Source organism: Cupressus sempervirens, chromosome 1, assembly GCF_028749045.1.
Source record: "Cupressus sempervirens isolate cs-2001-9-10 chromosome 1, ASM2874904v1, whole genome shotgun sequence".
Lineage (NCBI taxonomy): Eukaryota > Viridiplantae > Streptophyta > Pinopsida > Cupressales > Cupressaceae > Cupressus > Cupressus sempervirens.
Genome location: NC_143118.1, coordinates 209,457,553 through 209,474,022, shown reverse-complemented (window position 1 = coordinate 209,474,022; position 16,470 = coordinate 209,457,553).

The window sequence follows — 16,470 nt, the reverse complement described above, 5'->3', positions numbered from 1 at the left end:
CCTATTGACTTAATTTAATTTAATTCTATGTCGTCATACTTTAATTAAATTAAAATTGCCCCTTTAGCTAATGTATAAAAGAATTAAATACATTTGATTTAATATGATATTTCCTCTTTTTAATTAATGAATTTGATTATTCAATTAATTAAAGTTTATCCATTTATGAGGTCATATTATAGTTTATTAAATTAAATATTCTCTCCAAATCTTCTCTTCAGTTTAGAAATAGAAACTTTGAATGGACTAAAATCAGAAAAGGAATTAAATCAGTTAACTCCTTATTCTACTCACAAGAAAATCAGTTAACTCCCTTTTCATACAGAAGCTTTCCATTCTAACCAAATCTTCTTCAATCTTGACCATCTATTCTACTTGATCTTGACTATCAATTTATTTCTAGAATGCTATTTAAGGAGTCTCCAATTTCTCATTAAAGAGGTTGAATTGAATTTGCATCAAACTTATGCTATAATATCTACTCATTTTCTCTTGCATACTTAGCTTAATATTATTGCATATCAATCTCATACAGTTTAATAATGCATCTGTTTAGATTAGTTTTTGTTTCTTATTCTTAGATTAATCTTGCATATCTCATATAGCTTAAAATCTTTCATTCTAGATCAAAGGAAAAGTCCTTCTAGTTAGAAGGCAATAGGTTGAACTGTTGGATTACTCAAATGAATAATCTCATATTCATTCTACAATGATCTCTTAGATAATGACCGTGTTGAAGTGTGTCTGAGGATCTGAGGTCCACATTTCACATATACACACCCAATCAAATAAAGGGAATGTTTGACGAACAATATGGATGAATCAAATTCATTGATTCATACCTAACCCTAAGTCACCTAGGTCTTCTTAAGAAGGACAAAAACCCTAAACTTCATATCATGATTAACAAAGAAGGGAATAAATGATCAAGGATAGTTTTGCATGCACAAATTAGGACATTCCTGGTGATAAAAGGTATTATGATCTAAATTGCATTACAAAATCAATTAGAGAAGAATAAAGGAAGAAAATGGTGAATGGTAAAGAGACATCTAAACAAGAAGGATCAAGTATACATTAGTATAGAGGTGATCTGGCATCAAGCATCAAAGTGTTAACTGTAGGATCAATGTCAAAACATTGTAATAGGTGAATCAGTTAAATCTCTTAATAGAGCAATCTTAGAAGGATGTATTGAATCCTCTACTAAAGTGCTTACTTAATTGTGAGTTCAAGTCCTTAATCAAGAACACTTCTAACAGGGTGTTGAAACCCTTTAAGAGGGTAAGACCTAAAAATATTTGTGAGCTTTTAATAGGGCAGACCTTTCACAACATAGATCATGTTTCAAGATCAAACATTGCAACCTTCATTGGATACACTTTATTACTATAGTAGTGAAGATTTTTGGGTGCCATCCCCACACTAGTTTTACCTCCTCATTGGATGGTTTCTAGGTAATCATATCTTGTATCATATATGTGTGAATGATTACTTGTTTACATACTTTAGATGCATATGTTTTACATGGTATTTTAGTTTACTTATTGAATATAAGATATGGATGTTTAGTGAATATTTTCATGATTTAAATTTTAAAGCACTAATTCACCCCCCCACCCACTCTTAGAGTTTACATTTCCTATTATATTTCCTATAATTGGTATCAGAGCCTTGTTCTCTAAAAGTGAAGCTTTTCATCTTTGAGGAAAGATCTGAAAAATGGAATTCTACAAGTTTGGAAAAGTTATTGAGAACTAGTAGATTGAAATACAACTCATTCTTCATCTGTTGAATGAAGAAAGAGAAGATCTAAAGAAATCATTGAGAAGAGGGAAGGAAATTTCCATTGAGGAAAATGACACACAATACAAAGAGATGGAAACTACTAAGCTATTTTCAAATAGAAACTCTAATAAATTTGATGTAGTAGTTGCACATCTAATGGAAAAGAATAGAATCCAAGCTGAAAAGATTAAAAATATTAAGTTAGAGCAAGAATCACAAGCCATATTACTATGAGAGATGACTAAACAAAAAAAGAAAGTAATGGAAGACAAAGCCATGATTGAAGATGGCAAAAGAATTTTGACCAGAAAACTTAAAGAGAGATCATCAGAGGTAACTAGGATTGCTAACCTACAATTGGAAACTTTGGGTCAAATGATGATTGCAAATCATAAACTAAATACAAAAGATGTTGAAATCACAACACTAAAGTTGCAGAATGAACAATTCAGAAATGATCCAAAAAGGGAAAAGGAGTTTGTTGAAAGTTTCAATAAACCTAGTGAAGCTATCAAGTACCTTGAACAATTGATGAGATCCCCTAGATCTAATAATGATACATTTAGACTGGGATACACAAGTACTGAAGGAGAATCATCCAAAAGTGTTGAAGAAAGGAGTAACAAGGTAAGAATTCCAAACCTACTTGTCATAATTGTGATAGAAAGGGAAATATTGCTAATGTGTGCAAGAGCAAGACTATAAATTAGAATGTTAAGAAGAAGAGCATGGGTTACTACCATAAGTGCAACAAACATGGTCATCAAAAAAATGAACACAAAAACAAGACCATTCATACTCAAAGATTTGAAGGGTATTGTTATAACTATCAAAACTATGGACATAGAGGTTTTTAGAGCAGATCTAAATCCAAGTGGTCATCAAAAACACAAACAAGGTTAAAGAGAAATGACAACTCTTATAATTGGGATTATAACACTATGTATAGTTGTATCAAGATTATGGACATTTTCCTAAGAATTTTTAAGAATACACTTTAGAAGTGATTACAAAAGGTGGTTGAGTCAAACTACATGTTTTAGCTATTTGAAGCCTAGTCACATCAGTCAATATTGTCCAACAAGGTCAAAGGCCTCAACTTGTGAGTTCAATAAAGAAAAAGGAAAGGATGATATTGAAAATGTCAGAGATGAAATGAACAAGACATGGAAGAAAAAGGAGGATTGTAACATATTAAGTGCAGATGGGATCACTTCACTCAATGGGTCAAGTGATCACACCTCATAAAACTAAGCAATCAAGAGGTGTGTGGGACTGATATTTAAAAGATATATCATACATCTATTCCAACGATTTAGTTCTAAAATAATTACATAAGCATGAATTAAGATCCAAAGTGTTATTAGAAATCAAGGGAAAATCTTTAAGTTTTGTTAGTTTCTCATGTTACTGCCAAGCATGGAAATTTTCTTGTGGTTGCTAAGTAAAGTGTTAATGGATGCCAAGCTAACAAAATTGATTAGTTGAGGCTGACCTTGTGATAGTTTTTGAGTGAATGAAAAGACATGTTGATGCCAAGTGAGCCAAAAATTAGTTGATGTTGAGCTTACAACTATGTAAGCACTTAGCATTAATTACAGTGTTTTAAGGGCTATTTGATCAATTTCTACTCATTTAACATCATTCAAGTTTGAGAAAGAGCATAGAGAGCTAAAGGTGATCTATAAATTCCATCTAAAGTATTTGTAGGAGATTTGAATGCATATTTGACACCATCTCATCAAGATTTACAAGGTATTCATCGTGTGCCAAGATACACTATTTTAAATTTCTCAAACCCTAGCTATATGAAATGGAATATAGTTCTTCCAAAGAGAAAGGTGTAGAGGGAAAAGAGGTTTTAAATATTTAGTTAGCTAGCAATGAGATCAAACCACCCATTTTCAAAGCTATTCTAGTTATTGTGTAAAAGCAAGATCCCTCTAGTGAGTTATCTATGATACCACCAAACATTTTAATGATTTAAGATGTTAGAAAGTGTTATAATTGAAAGATTGAAAGTATTGGTGACATGGAAATCAGAAAGGTCTATGGAAGATTATGTGAAAATAGAGTGTTGAGGGAAGAATACAAAATTATAGAGAAGAAATTGTTAACTCGTGCCCTATATTTCCCCAACATTTTCAAAACTAAGTGGATCAAGATTTTCTTAAGAAGAATACATGATATCTTAGTATGGTTAGAAAATGGATCGATAAAAATCACCAAGAGGATAATCCATAGAGTAACAGAGTACCCAACCCTAGATTGGCCAAAGACTATGAGAACTGACTGAGAAGAAGTTATTGAAAAGAACATAGGGGCTATATGGAACAAAAGGGGAATGACCATTGATACAATCACAAATCCCCTAATAAATTTTGCAGTGAGGGTAATTGCACATAAGGTTTACCAATCTAGTAGATTAAAATAGTGTACCTTGCATTATAATGGATATGGGCTGTAGGAATATGAAGAAGGATCATACATGTGATCTTGTTGAGCTATAGTTACAACAATTGATTAAAAATCTAGGAGTAATAAGGAAAAAAAAGAATGCTCAGTTCAAATTCGGATGTATTTTGGTATGTATCTTCTTTTATTTGCAAAACACATTTCCTACATTTGGCAATGTTCCATGGAAGGAAAATAGATCTATTGTAGTTAATATAGGAGAATTCATTAAAAAATTAGGTAATAACTTTGAGTAAGTAATGACTAGTTATTTTGAGGATTTAAAACAATCCATGAAGAAGACATTAAGAAATCTAGTTTCAATAGTGGAGAAACATTATGATGATGTTTGTTTCCTAGTTGATGTTGATCACACATTTGTTCAAGTAAAACTTCATAGAGTGAGATGGCTAAGGAAATTAGGTTATGAGATTAATTTTGATCAGGCCTCTACATCATTCACATTATTTCTTGTAGAAGAAGTGGACAATGATGCCAAAGCTTTTGGTAACTATGAATTGGCCAAATCAAAAATCACTATGGAGTTGAAGATAATTTCTATGATTAGGCAGAAGAATAAACTAGAGAAGAAACTAAAAGAAAAATTTGGTGAAAGAGTCAAGGAAGAAGAAGAAACATAAGTTCAAGCACCACTAGCACTAACACAAGGTTAGGGAGAGGATCAACAAGAAGAAGAGATAGATACTGAATCAAGTGGCAAGGAAGAAGAAGCTGAGGAAGCATCTATTCCTTCTAATCAAAAGAAGAGAAAGGCCAAAGCACAAGTAGTGACAAGAGAAATGAAGGTTGCAAAACCTAGATAGCCAAAAAAAAATGCACCCACCACAAGGGCTAGCACAAGAGTCATTGCACAAAAGGCCAAAGAGACAGTTGAGCCTAAGGAGGGAGAAGGAGAAGCATAGAAAAGACAAAGAAGAAAATATGTTTCTTATGCTAAATCTAATGAGGAAAGGACTAAATCTACTAACAACAAAAAATTCCAAGTGGTGAGTCATAATCCATCCTCAGATCTAGATAATCTATGTGAGAATGTCAGAAACAATGTTGATTTATTAGGTTCTTTCACATTAATTTTGAAAATCTTGGAAAAGTTGAGAAAAACAAAGTGGAGGAGGAAATATATGCCATGATGGAAACTTTTTAAAAAGCTCCTCTAGAGATTTCTAACTTCATACATAAGATTTTATAGGGAAGAGTTGAGAAAAAATGGCATTATTGTTTGAATACAGAAAGGAAAATTAGTGAGACATCCCTTGCCCAAGTAATGCTAGAACTCAACAAGGCTAAAATGGAAAAAGCCATTAAGAAATATGTTGTAATAATTTTTACCTAAGTATAGGGAATTCAACATATTATAGAACAACATAGAGGATGTTGTCCAAAAATCCAAACAAATGTGGAAGATTACATATGGACTGGCCATAGCTAAAAGTGCTAACAAAGACCAAGAACCCATTGAGGTAGGAGATGGTGATGAAGAAAATGATAAATAACAAGACATAGTTAAGGGAGGTATCTATATAAATATTGATAATCAAGTAATAGCTAAGGAAGATAAACAACAAGAACAAAGTGAAAAGAACATCAATCCCCTAATAGAGTAAGATTTGAAAAGAATAATTCTCCAATCTACCCTATAGGCTAAATTGTGTGACAACCCTATATTGATTAGTGTAGATGAAATTCAAAAGTTAGAGACTATAGCCATAGGACAGGAGATGAAAACACAGGAACTGCCTACTATCACTCCTTAAGTCATTGGTGTACAAACTTCACAACCCTTAGTTGTATATCAAAGGAAGGAGATAGAAGAATGCACTATCAGTACAATAATAGAAGGAGCTCCAATCTCAAAAAATGTACAAGAACCTATAAAAGAAAATTTGGAGATAGTTGGAGATGACAAGGTGGAAAAACCATGAAATAAAGGGACACAAGGCCAAATCGGTTAGGTAGATTCACTTGCACCTCTAGCATAAAAAAAAGGTATAATTCAGATCAAAGAGGTAGAAAAGGACAAGCCTAAAGAGACTAAGTTGACATCCAAGTCTAAGAAGATAGCAATAATCTAAGCACTAGTGACATTACCAGAATCTAGCACTTCTTCTAGTCAAACTATTCATTAGCCAAGCATAGATGCAACGCCTTTGCAATTCTCAATGTCAAGTCCTAGCTCATCAAAGGAAGAAGAGGTAATAACTTATGACTATGTTAGCCTTGATGAAGAAATTGTATTGCCTAAGTTTGATGAAGCAACAATAACAATGGAATAGATGGGTATACTTCAAGAGGCCCTAGCAAGAAAGAAACATCAAGAACTACTTAAGAAGAAGCAAGCTTTGGTTGAGATCAAAGAAAACTTAGATGGATTCAATCTACCTACTACAAATGAAACCAAGCCCATCATTGAACAATTGACCAATATAGTGGAAAGAGTAAGTGACATAGACCTAGAAACTAATGTCAAACTATTAGAATGGTCTAAGAAAAAGTTTCAAAGTAAAGTAAATGAGAAGATATCTAGTGACATTGCACTTACACAAGTTGCATTGGCAACTAAGATAGAAAGTGTGAAGAAGGTACTAGAGAATATTTTCTCTCTGTACAAAAAATTGTGTAATCCAAAACTCTTCACACAGTAGATAAGGAATCACTTCCTGAGTTTGGAGAGTCACACACATTCATCTAGTACAAAATTACCTATCACTCCAACTCAGAGTGAGAAACACTTCGCGTCCCTTCTACAATCCTAGAGTCAACTAACCACATTACAAGAAGATGAAGACAATTTCAAGACCAAAATGATAAGCATCCAGTCTACATTGATAAATCACATGGAGATCTTACACAAGGATCTAGGCTATCCAAAAAAACTTATTAAGATAGATCCCAATCTTTCTACATTAGATGGCCTAGTACACCTTTCGGTCAAATTGGCCATCCAAATTAAGTCCTTGGAGGTAGCTTGTGATAATTGGGATGAAACTCTTAAAATCATACTTGAGGTCCATAAATCCTTTTTGAAAAAATACACTATTAGTGTATAACCCTTTAAAATCAATGTCAAAAAGAGGGAATGAGAGCTAAGGGGGAGTAAAGAGAAAGGGAGAGTACGAAGAAATGTAGAAAGGGGGAGTAAGAGTAAGAGCAAGCAAGAAAAGAAAGAGTATTAGTTGATGAAAATCTACTCAATAGGAGAGATTTTGATATAGAGCATACATAATACATAAAATAACATATCAAACAACTTAGGGGGAGTTATAATTTTTTGAGGTATAAGTCATATTGCACAATTTTTATATTTTTGAAGTCTTGTATGGAAGTTGAATAGTTAGTTATGTTATGCTCATAAGAATTAGAGTATTAATGTATGACCAAGTTTTTTTGACACTCATGTCAAAGGGGGAGATTGTTAATCTCAGATTAGTTTTGACAAGTGAGTTTTTATACACTTAATTCATTTACTTAGTTCATGTCAAACAAGTAACATATGTTGAGCACAACATATAAGATAGTGCATGTTGAGTAAACAGTAACTGCCGAGTCACTCAAGTGCTAAGAAGATAGTATTCACTGAGTGATTCAAGAGCTGAGAAAGTAGTGCATGTCAAGTCATTTAGATGTTGAGTGACAATATTGAAATCAGTATATGCCAAGCATCAAGGACTTCAAATGCTGAGTTACATAGTATTGCCATAGTTGATTGTATTGGCACAAACAACTATGCAAACCATCTTTGGGTCAACTTAAGGATTGAATTACAATATTTTGTTGATAAGGATGAATCTTATTTGGGAATCCCTATGTATTACATGCACCTAATCAGATAAAGAGAAGATTTAAGTGGTGATATGGATGAATAATAATTGTTGATTCATACCTAACCCTAAGTCACCTAGGTCTTCTTGAGAAGGAAAAAAATACTAAACTTCTTATCATGATTAGTAGAGAAGGGACTAAATGTTCAAGGAGAGTTTTTCATTTGCAAACCAAGACATTCATGGTGATAAAGGGTATTATGATCTGAATTGCATTGAAGAATCGACTAAAGGAGAATAAAGGAAGGAAATAGTGAACAACAAAGAGATATCTAATTAATAAGGATCAATCATACATCAGTATAGAGGTGATCTAACATCAAGTAATAGAATGCTAACTATAGGATCAATGTTGAAACATTCTAACAAGTGAACCAGTTAAATCTCTTAACAGAGTAGTCTTAATAGGCTGTATTGAAATCCTCTAACAAGGTGCTTACTTAATTGTGAGTTCAAGTTCTTTAATTAGGCACACTTTGAGCAGGGTGTTAAAATCCTTTAATAGGGTAATACCTAATAGTCTATGGAATCTTTTAACAGGGTAGACCTTTCACAAGGTAGATCATGTTACATGATCAAATATTATAACCTTGATTGGATACATTTTATTACTACAGCAGTGAAGATTTTTGGGTGCCATCCCCACCCCATTTTTACCTTCTCATTGGAGGGTTTTTTGGTAATCATATCTTGTGTCATATGTGTGAATGCTTAGTTGGTTGCATACTTTAGATACATAAGTTTTACATGGTGTTTCAGTTTACTTATTGAATATGAGAGATGGTTGTGTGGTGAATATTTTTATGAGTTAAAGTTTAAATCAATGATTCAGCTCCACTCCCCCCCCCCCCCCCTCTCATAGTTTACATTTCCTATTATATTTCCTACATGAATTAGTGTTTAAAAACTAAGATTATAATTAGGGTTTACATTTTAGGATCACATGCTAGCTTTAACGATTAGGATTTTTAATTATGATTAGGATTAAGATTAATTTTCATCATGGTTATAGTTATGGTTAGGGTTGGAGCTCAAGTGTTAAATTTAAGATTTGAAAATATAATTAGAATTAGGATTTAACATTTAGGATTAGGTTCATCATTTAAGAAATGGGTTAGGATACTTGTATTAGGGTTTGGAATTAATGATTAGGGTTAGGTTTCTTAGTCTTAATACAATGGTTAAAATTTTAATTAGTGTTAGGGTTGGGCTTAGAATTATGCAAAGAGTGAGATTTTACATCAAATTTAATGCTATGTTTATGGTTAGTGTGTAGTTTTATTAAAAATATATGACCATTACATTAATGAAAGTTTTGTTGTAAATTTTATCTAAATAAATAATGAAATGATAAATGGATATGATGACACATAAATTGGAGTAGGGGATTTAAAAATTTACATTTGATTTGGAAGGGAAACATGACTTATTGAAAATCACAAATAGAAATTAAGAGAGTCTAGGTTTATATCATAATTAGGGCTAAGGATGTGTTAAGGATTTGGTTATGATTGTTTAGGATTAGGGTTTTAGTTAATGTTAGGATTAGAGTTACATGAATCTAGGGTTTTTAATAGAAATTATGGGTTTAAGGTAAAGGAGCACATTATACTTAGTTTTATGTTAGGGGTTTAGATTTTTATCATACAGTTATGGTTAGGTTGAGGTTAGACTTAGGAATATAGTTAGTTTTATGGTTGAATTTATGATTTTTAATAGGGTTAGGCTTAGGATAATGGTTTAGGTCTATGTCACGATTAGTATTAATATTTTGTACCTTTTTTACCATTTTGATTTAATATTTGTGATCAAGATCATTTGATATATAGGTAAATTACTTAAATTATCTACTATTTGATATATAGGATTTAGAATATATTTTAATACATAAAGATTCATTATTTATCATATAAAAATTAAAATAAATTCTAACTTGATTTTTCATATAATGTTATCAATTCTTACATGTCAACATATGTGAATAATTGAAAGATGGTAACACTTACCAATTTTTATAAATTTAATACATCTGCATAATATTATTAAATTTACATTAAATTCAAACATACTTACATCACCTTAAATGAAAATATTAGGGTTACATGGTTAAGTTTTAGAAATAATCTTTTAGGGTATGAGTTCATTAAACTTGGTTCTAGGATTAGTGTTAGGGCATGGATATGGGTAGCTAACATCATGGATTACATTTACATTTAGAATTAAGTGCCTATATGGTAGGGTTATGAATATAAGGTTTGAAACCTAACCTATTATCGAGATATAGGAATTTAAGGTTTAGAGTTAGATGTAGGATTGAAGTAAGTGTTTCAAATTATGTGCATTACATAGGGTTCAGTTATGATGTACATAAATTAAGGTCAATGTTACTATGACTCTAGTTAAAATTAGATCACATGGTTAGCTACATGTTTTAAAAATATAAACATCTAATGCATCTATCTAATCATCCATCACTTTAACTTTGATTAAATATATTCAAAGATCTAAAATAATTTTAAATGAACATCTAACTATCAAAAAATATGACATTTTAAATTAACAATAATCTAAATATAAAACTATTAACAATGGAAATGTAGAATTTTACATATACAAAACTAGTAAACATAAAAAATAGCAATAAATTGATGAAATTATAAAGAAATAAACTAAAAACAATGAAATAAATTAATATAAAATAAATTAAAATACTTGTTAGAGTGAAAAAAAATAGTCGGGGGTTAGTAGAAAACACAAAATAGGCTCCTATATTGAAGCATAAATCGGGCGCTCATTTTGCAATGAGAATGAAAATGAAAAAAAAACTCACAAAAGAAAGGTTAAATATATTTTTTGAAAATTAGGTACCCAATTTGTTTAAAACTGGGTGCCCAAATATTAAATCATGGTTCGAGTACCTGATCCATATTAAAAAATTAGGTGCACAATTTTTGAATATGGATCAGGCACTCGAACCATAATGGGTACCTAATTCAAAGAAATTGGGTACCCACTTCTAAAGAGGTCTAATTTTGTAGAATTGACTTCCACAAAATTGCAACCCAACTTTGTACATTCACGCTTATTAAAAACCTTAAATGCTTGGTAAATTTATGATATTATCACATACCTTTTCAGTTTCTTTAGGATGTTTATTGGGAACAATTAAAAATATGCTCATGTTATTAGATTTGGTTCTTTCTCCTTCTTTGTCTTCATCATTGGGCACTACTACCAGTTTCCTCCTTGGTTGGTTCTTCTAATATTGCTCAATGCCATTAGCTAATTGTTTCCTCTTTGATGGAGACTTTTCCTTAATTGGCTTTGTAACCTTTACTATCCCTTCCTTTGGTTCTATAGTTGTAGGAGATGTTTCCTTAATTCCTTGCCCGGTTAGTCTCTTCTAAGGTATAAAGGAGGGGGTGTTACCCCTTTTTTTAGATTCCTCTTGACCTTAGGATCTACAATGACTAGTTTCTTGCCTTTAGGTGCTTGAGCCTCAGAAACCACTAATTCATTTCCTTTTGATTCATCTTTGTAATCTTCCTTAGTCTCCTCATCTTCCCCTTTTCCTTTTTTGATCTGTACGAGTGTCTCTCCATGTTTACCTTCAAGATCTACAATCATCTTCTTTCATTTTCTATCCATCTTGGAAACTTTTGTTTGCATAAGCATTTTTTTCTTAATAGTCTCATATGTGTCGAATGGCTCAAAATTCTTATGAATTTCCTCTAATATTAAAGTAGTAACTACTCTTGATATCTCATCAATATTCACTTCATATTGCATAGGCTTTAGCCATGCAACCCTTGGTATAACAGCTTGGGCATAGGTGTGGTCAGTATCCACCATGAAGTAAATACCATCATAGACATGATCTATAGATGACTTGGGGATTATCATTATATTCTTCACTTTCCTTGTGAGTTCATCAAAATATCCATCTAAAAAGGTTTCAATGTTTTTCTCCTAGTTGCTCAATGTAACCATTTACGTTCTTGGTTATAGGTCTGGATTTATCCCACACAATTTCTCCTATGGTAAGAAATGAATTTTTTACATAAAAGAATACGGACAACAATAGTGAACCAAATTTAAATGAGGCAGTCTTATCTTCCTAAAGCTCCAATGTTTTCTACCAATTGGATGAACTATAGGTCAGCCAAGTCATAACTATGATCTTCTACACAATTTTATAGCCCAAATCAACTTCTATGCATGGTAAACTATTCAATCATCTTAAATGATAGAATTTGTGTACAATAACTAACACTAAAAACTCAATAATAGGATGCTTAATGCAATCAATTGACATTCCTTTATCATTTTATTTATCCCTTGTCTATTTCTTTATCACATTCCAGGCTAGCAATCACATGGTCCTTACACGAGTTAGGGTAGGGTACCTAGTCACTTGATGAAAAATTACCTTGGTTATCTTGACTTGCCCATTCTCTAGACGCAAGCTCATGTTATATACTCTACTTAAAATGATTTTGATCCATTCAAACTTTATTTTTTTTGTGAAAATATAGAGTATGGATAAGCCCTTTCTTGACAACTACTATGTTCTTCTCTTTTAAAACTTCATTCTCACACTTTTCATAAGCATTCCTTAGTTCAAAGCCACCAACTTCTCCAATCTTATATATAGCATGATCATGTATCATGCACCATGATGAATTAGGGAGGAATGGATGATAATGCACTAGATATATCTCCAGTCATTGCAACATTCAAATATGTCCTAAATGTTTGTCAAGGCAATGTATCATTTCTCATAATTTGTGCATTACTATCTTTCAAATATTCCTATCTAATTCTTGATACAAATGATGCTATTATGAACTAAGGTTTTGAGATTTAGGAATGTTTTTGCAAAACAATCAAAGTCAGTTCAAATAAGATTCACAAACTATTACTTACTTATGCTTAATATTCTAATGACATGCACATGATCTTTTAAAACTTCTCACAAATTTCTCTAAATCACCTTTGAATCTTTCAATAAACTCAAAATTGTTGGGCGAGTGAAGAAATAAACATAAAATTTATGATATACCCTCAAATAGTCAAAATGGATTTTTAATAAATGCTTGATACAATTTTTGGGTGGAATACAAATAGCTCAGTCTTAACATAAGAACTTAGTTAACACAATAACTTCATTCCACAACTTGGTCACCATTACTATTTTGACACTTGGCTCGATCAACATATCATCTTGGTTTGTATGGGAGCTCAATTTACATGACAATACTCAGTCACTATAGAAACCAATATTGATGCTCAACATCAATAATGTATATGAACTCTTTTCTCATTTCATTCCTCAAATCCTTCCTAATGCATCTTAATTTATACAAATAGGGACTTTTAACATGTATTATTTTAGCAACTAGTGTACAATGTAGCATTCAAATGTATAGTTCCTTACATACCTTCTTTGCTTAGTTAGATGTAGTGTGATCACAAGATCCATTGGATTGGGTGATCTCAGCTTCACTGGTACCACTACTACCTTGTTCTTTCTTCCTCCTCCAAGTTTGATTCATCTCATTCCTTGTTTGTTCTACATCAAGTTTGTATTTTCCTTTTTTATTTTCATTCCTAGGTTCTGGTGCTCGGGTCTTATAATTCTCACTCACATGTCTAATCTTGTGACAACTATAAAAAATTAAACTTTCATTCATCCAACTCTTAGATTTACCTTTGAAATGTGTCCTGATACAATATTCTACACCATGACCATACTCACCATAGTAATGATAGTTGTACCATGTGTTATGATCCCATTTATAGGAGTTATCTTTCTTATGTGATTTCCCTTGCTTATTGGATGTCCAATTACATATTTTTTTTTATCTATATTCATGGGCTCTACATCATACTTTGACAATTGTAGCAATGACCTTCAAATCTAGGTGTAGCTAGTGCATTTCTAGTTTTGGATTTACACTCATGTACTTGATGTCCTTGCTTCTTGAAGTTAAAATAATTACCAATGAGTTTTTACTTAGGGTTTTTCTTACCAATCTTGCTTCTAAAAATGTTTATTGTATGGCCTAGCTTACCATAATGATAGCATAAGGGTTTGTTCTTTGGATTTATATTTTTTTTCTCTCCATTCTTTGATGATTCTCCTTCCTTAGGAGATTATAGGTACTCAGTATAGCCTAGATGAGATGTGTCATGGGGTCTCCTTTGTGATCTTGTTAGCTCTTCATAATATCTCATAGATTCTTTAGGTTTTTTCAACCTTTTGAAATGAATTTCTTTTCATGTTTTAGTTCATTCCTCATATGCTCATCTCAGATTTGTAATCTCCAAATCCTTTGCATTAAACTCTTGAGTTGTAAGGAGCATCTTTTTGGCCATATCCAACTAATTTTGAGTAAGCCTTTGCACTTAATTATTCTTTTCATCAAGTATTGTTATATATGATCTTTGTCCTCTTCATCTTTCTTCTTCTGTTCAATCACCTCACAAAATCTTACTAACTAGATTTCATGTTCTCTTTTTAGTGCAATTATATCTTCATTCAGTGTGTTCTTCCTTTCCAACGGGTCTTCTATTTATGCATCACTTTCACTGCAACTATGATTATCAAGCAATCCTTTAGTGTCTTCTTTACATTGAGTTTCATTCTATTGAATAGCCAATTTCTTTCTTTTCTTTAAGAATTTCTTCAATTCCTATCTTGCTTCCTCAAGGTGTTGTTGTATGATTTGTATGCCAAGATTCTAATTCTCAATGATCTTTCCTAACTTTTAAACCTCTATCTCCAATATCTTAACTCTAAAGTAGTTAGACTTCCTTTAAGAGAGAAAATCTTAGATACCAATTGTTTCAAGTATATTGGGAAAGTAAGGTCCTAAGAGGAAGGAGAGAACCTAGATCTATAAATACTTAATCTTCTTAAAACAAATCAAATGCATTCACCTTTAACCCATCTCATATCAATATCATGAATCATATGACTATAACCTGAAATAGATCTAACTATTCATCACATCTATAAACATGAAAATAAATGTAAACATGTAACACAAAAGATTTAGTTACCCAGAAACCCTCCACAGTGAAGGTAAAGCTAGGGTGGGGATGATAGCAACAAATCTTCTCTAGTGGAGCAATAAAGTGTGATTGTTAAGGCTATAATGTTTGATCACTTTTGGTGATCTACCCTATGAGGGGCTTGCCCTTCTAAGAGATTACAAGACTTATTTAGTCTACCTTGATTAAAGGATTTAAACTTACAACATAAGCATATTATTAGAAAATTTACACAGGCCTGTTAGGACCAATTTGTTAAGAGATTTACCCTAATTCACTTGCTAGAATGTATCATTACTTGATTCTTCAGTTAACATTGGGATGCTTGATTATATATATCCTCTCCAATTCTTATCTAGTCTCTTATCTAATAAAGATTTTTCTAACCTTCACTACTAGGTTTCTATGTGTTATCCATGTAAAAGCCCCATATATTATTGTTCAATGTTTTTCAATGACTCCCTACCCAGTCCTAGTTTTGAAATCTAAACCTTGAAATTAATTGAGTTCAATATTCAAATTTACTAGTTTTTATTTCTACCAGGGCTATAGTGTAAATCTTTTTCATACCTTTGAACTTGAACTCTAAACTAATTGAGTTCAAAGTTCAACAAACTTGTCCAAGTGGTAGTTGGGCTCAGCGTTAACATCAATTCCATTGAATTTTGAGCATATTTTCAAACCAAACTTCAAATTGCCACCCCTGTCAAACTTCATTTTTATCACTATTTTCCCATTTAAAAAAGTTTGTGATGGTTTTGTATGCCTAAATTTGTATATTCATGGCTTTGAACTTTAATATAAACTTCTAAATAGTTCAAGGTTTGGTTCACGAGCCAAGAACATCCAAGAAGACTAGCAAGTGGCAATGCAAAAATGCATTAGGATCCTTCTAAAAAGATTGAAGTGAAACCTTGTAATAAATGATTGTTATGAATTGTGGTCAAAATATATTTTACTTGCAAAGGTAAATACTCAAATCAATGAATTTAGTGTGTGTGTCAAATAAGAACTTTGTGTATCAAGTCATGATGCAAGTATCTATTTAAAGTTTTTTCTAGGCTGCTTTCCTTTTCATTTTGATATAAGAAAAAAGTTAAAAACTCACCCTTGTATGGAGTCATAGGTGGTCTAAAAGAGGATTGATCAAGGAAGTACGTGGTTTTTTCTCCTACACGGTGAGTTTCTTTTATCTTTCTCAATGGTTACTATTACTTCTTTTACTTAAGTGAGTAACTCTGTTAACCAACTCCATTTCCAATTGTTCTTAACTATTTTTTAAAGGATTGTTGAGTTTTTTTTCATGCCTAGCTTTTTCCCCAAGTTACTTAAA